Genomic DNA, 4,249 nt, shown 5'->3' on the forward strand with positions numbered 1-4,249 from the left:
GTGTTTGAAAATATGTGTCCTTTCTGCAAATATGTATTATTGCAAAATATTACATAAACTTAGAAGCTTACAAGAGCTCACACTAATTGTCTCACAGCTTTTGTGGATTGAGGCTGGAGCACAGGTTCATTGGTCCTCTGTAACGTTTGTGGGCTGAGTTGGGCCGGTGTTTCCCAGGCTGCAGTCTTGGGTTATACTGAGGAAGGCTTCATTTCATCACTCCTGTGCTTGTTCACAGTCTTCAGTTCATTTCGACTGTTGGATTGAGGCCTCAGGTTTCAGTTGGATGAAGCCACCCTTCATCCCTGGCCTCCTTTCTCGACGTGGTGGCTACATCCCCAGTACCAGCAAGAGAGAGCCTCAGGAAGACGGCCCTTACAGTCTGTGTAACATAGTGAATTACACCCTGTCTTCCTTTTCATATTCTATTGGTTAGAAACAAGACAAAGATCCCACCCATATTCTAAAATTTCACAGCTCAATAGGGCACAATGATAAAAATGGGAAAATGACAAAATCAGAAAAATGACAAAGTCTTGGGGTTACCAGGATCAACATAACAGTCCACATAGTGATCTACATTATACTTGGGGGAGGGGGGAGGGACTGGGCTTTTGAAAACTCACCAGTGGCCCTCTAAGGTGCAAGTATTGGTCTCTCCCCATCTGGAGCAAAGACCAGTGGAGAAACTTGAAGACACATGAAAACAAATCCGTCCAGTGGATTAATGGACCATCTGGAGCAGTAGCCTCTACGGCCTGGAGATCAGAACTACATGGTGCCACCAACTACTCTGAGAGCGACACGTTCCATGCTCCTGACAGCAAACGCGAATAAAATTCAAAATTTTTAAAAGACCAGATTTATGGTTGGATAGAGACCAACGAAACCCCCAAGACGATGGCACTCAGTCGTCCTTCAGATCTGACACTCAAGTTTCAACCAAACAGTGGTCCAAGGAAAAATAGCACGATTGAGGGTACACTCCTCAGAATAGTCCATCTGAGATCAGATGCAGCATTTACCCAAGGACAGCATTCAGAAAGGTTAGGAAAGAGGACCAGAAGTGAGAAACGCAGCAAGGAAGTGGTTAAGGAATGGTGCACTGTGGGGTCATGCTGTCAGTTGCATTAAACAGGTTGTCTAAAAATGGGGTGAAGGGAGATAGCAGCCATTGTAAGATATGAAAATAATTTATAATTTATCAAGGGGTCACAAGGGTGGGAGGGAAGAGGGAGGGAAAAAAGCTGATACCAAGGGCTCAAATTTATGTTTAGAAACTTATGGCAACATATTTACAAATATCCTTGTTATAATTGATGTATGGATTGTTACATGAGCTGTAAGACCCCCCCCCAATAAGGTGATCTTTTATTAAAAAATTGTTGAATAGAAATTTGATTTCTATAAGCCACCTGATTCAAAACAGTTAAAAAATTAGGAATATTGCATAAGAATACAGAGCATGTCCCTACAACTCGGTGACTCAGTGAGCCTAGAGGCAGTATAGAACCGCCCCTGTGGATTCTGAGATTGTAGCTACACGAGCAGTCTCATCTTTCTCCTGAGGAGGAGCTTGTGCTTTTGAACTGCTGACCCTGTGGTTAGCAGCTCAACATGTACCCACTGACACCAGGACCCCTAGCATGGCTCTTGGTCTGCAGAGATTCTGACTTTTCCTTTGACAGTATTTGCTTTTATTCTTTTAAAAAAAAATTTTATTGGGGGCTTGTACAGTTCTTATCACAATCCATACATCCATTTTGTCAAGCACATATGTACATTTGTTGCCATCATCATTCTCAAAACATTTACCTTCTACTTGAGCCCTTAATATCAGCTCCTCATTTTCCCCCTGCCTCCCTACTCCCCCTCCCTCATGAACCCTTCTTAATTCATAAATTATAATTTGGTCATATGTTACTCTGTCCGACGTCTCCCCTGCCCTCTGCTGTCAATCTCCCAGGAAGGAGGCGATATGTAGATTCTTTTTTTTTTAACGGGGCTCATACAACTCTTATCACAATCCATACATATACATACATCAGTTGTATAAAGCATATCTATACATTCTTTGCCCTCATCATTTTCAAAGCATTTGCTCTCCACTTAAGCCCTTGGCATCAGGTCTTTTTTCCCCTCCCTCCCCGCTCCCCCCTCCCTCATGAGCCCTTGGTAATTTATAAATTATTATTTTGTCATATCTTGCCCTATCCGGCGTCTCCCTTCACCCCCATTTCTGTTGTCCGTCCCCCAGGGAGGAGGTCACCTGTAGATCCTTGTAATCGATTCCCCCTTTCCAACCCACTCACCCTCTACTCTCCCAGTAGCGCCCCTCACACCCCTGGTCCTGAAGGTATCGTCCACCCTGGATTCCCTGTGCCTCTAGCTCCTATATGTACCAGTGTACAACCTCTACTCTATCCAGACTTGCAACATAGAATTCGAATCATGGTAGTTGGAGGGGGGAGGAAGCATTTAGGAACTGGGGGAAAGCTATTTTCTTCATTGGTGCTATATCGCACCCTGACTGACTCATCTCCTCCCCTAGACCCCTCTACAAGGGGATCTCCAGTGGCCGACAAATGGACTTTGGATCTCCACTCTGCACTTCCCCCTTCATTCACTATGGTAAGATTTTTTTTGATGATGCCTTATACCTGATCCCTTTGACACCTCATGATCACACAGGCTGGTGTGCTTCTTCCATGTGGACTTTGTTGCTTCTGAGCTGGATGGCTGCTTGTTCACCTTCAAGCCTTTAAGACCCCAGACACTATCTCTTTTGATAACCGGGCACCATCAGCTTTCTTCGCCACATTTGCATATGTACCCGTTTGTCCTTGGTGATTGTATCATGGAGGTGTGCAGCCAATGATATGATTTTTGTTCTTTGATGCCTGATAACTGATACCTTCAGGACCACGTGATCACACAGGCTGGTGTGTTCTTCCATGTGGGCTTTCTTGCTTCTGAGCTAGATGGCCACTTGTTTATCTTCAAGCCTTTAAGACCCCAGACGCTATCTCTTTTGATAGCTGGGCACCATCAGCTTTCTTCACCATATTTACTTGTTCACCCGCTTTGGCTTCATTAGTTGTGTCGGGAGGGTGAGCATCATAGAGTGCCAATTTAATAGAAGAAAGTATTCATGCATTGAGGGAGTGTTTGAGTAGAGGTCCAAGGTCCTTCCGCCACCTTAATACTAAACCTATAAATGTAGACACATAGATGTATTTCCCCATCCACATATATATTTGCATATGTGCATGTCTGTCTAGACCTCTATAAATGCCCTTTGCCTCCCAGCTCTTTCCTCTGTTTCCCTTGACTTTCCTCCTTCCCCATTATGCTCCGTCCCCACCTGGGTTATAGCTATAACTCTTTACGGTAGATTCTTATAATTGGTTCCCCTTTTCCACCCCACATTCCCTCCACCCTCCAGGCATTGCCACTCTCACCACTGGTCCTGAAGGGGTCATCTGTTCTGGATTCCCTGTTTCCAGTTGCTATCTGTACCAGTGTATATTCTCTGGTCTAGCCAGATTTGTAAGGTAGAATTGGGATCATGATAGTGGGAGGAGGAACCATTTGAGAACTAGAGGAAAGTTAGATGTTTCATCGTTGCTACCCTGCACCCTGACTGGCTCATCCCCTCCCCACAACCCTTCAGTAAGGGGGTGTCCAGTTGCCTACCAATGGGGTTTTGAGTCTCCACTCTGAACTCACCCTCATTTACAGTGATATGGCTTTTTTGTTCTTTGATGCTTGATACCTGATCCGTTTGACAGCTTGTGGTCACAAAGGCTGGTGTGCTTCTTCTATGTGGCCTTTGTTGTTTCTGAGCTAGATGGCCGCTTGTTTATCTTCAAGCCTTTAAGACACCAGACGCTATCTCTTTTGATAACCAGGCACCATCAGCTTTCTTCACCTTATTTGCTTATGCACACATTTTCTTCAGGAATCATGTTGGGAAGATGTGCATCCTGGAATGCCAATTTAGTAGAACAAAGTGTTCTTAACATTGAGTAAGTACTTGAGGGAAGGTCCAATATCCATCTGCTGTCTTAATACTAAACCTTTAAATATATGCACATAGATCTGTTTCTCCACACTCTTATATAAATATATTTACATATGTACATGCCAGTATTTAGACCTCTATAAATCCCCTTTGTCACCTAGTTCTTTCCTCTATTTCCTTTTACTTTCTCCTTGTCCCACTATCATGCTCAGTCTTCATGTGGGG

This window comes from Tenrec ecaudatus, chromosome 1, assembly GCF_050624435.1.
Source record: "Tenrec ecaudatus isolate mTenEca1 chromosome 1, mTenEca1.hap1, whole genome shotgun sequence".
Taxonomy (NCBI): Eukaryota; Metazoa; Chordata; class Mammalia; order Afrosoricida; family Tenrecidae; genus Tenrec; species Tenrec ecaudatus.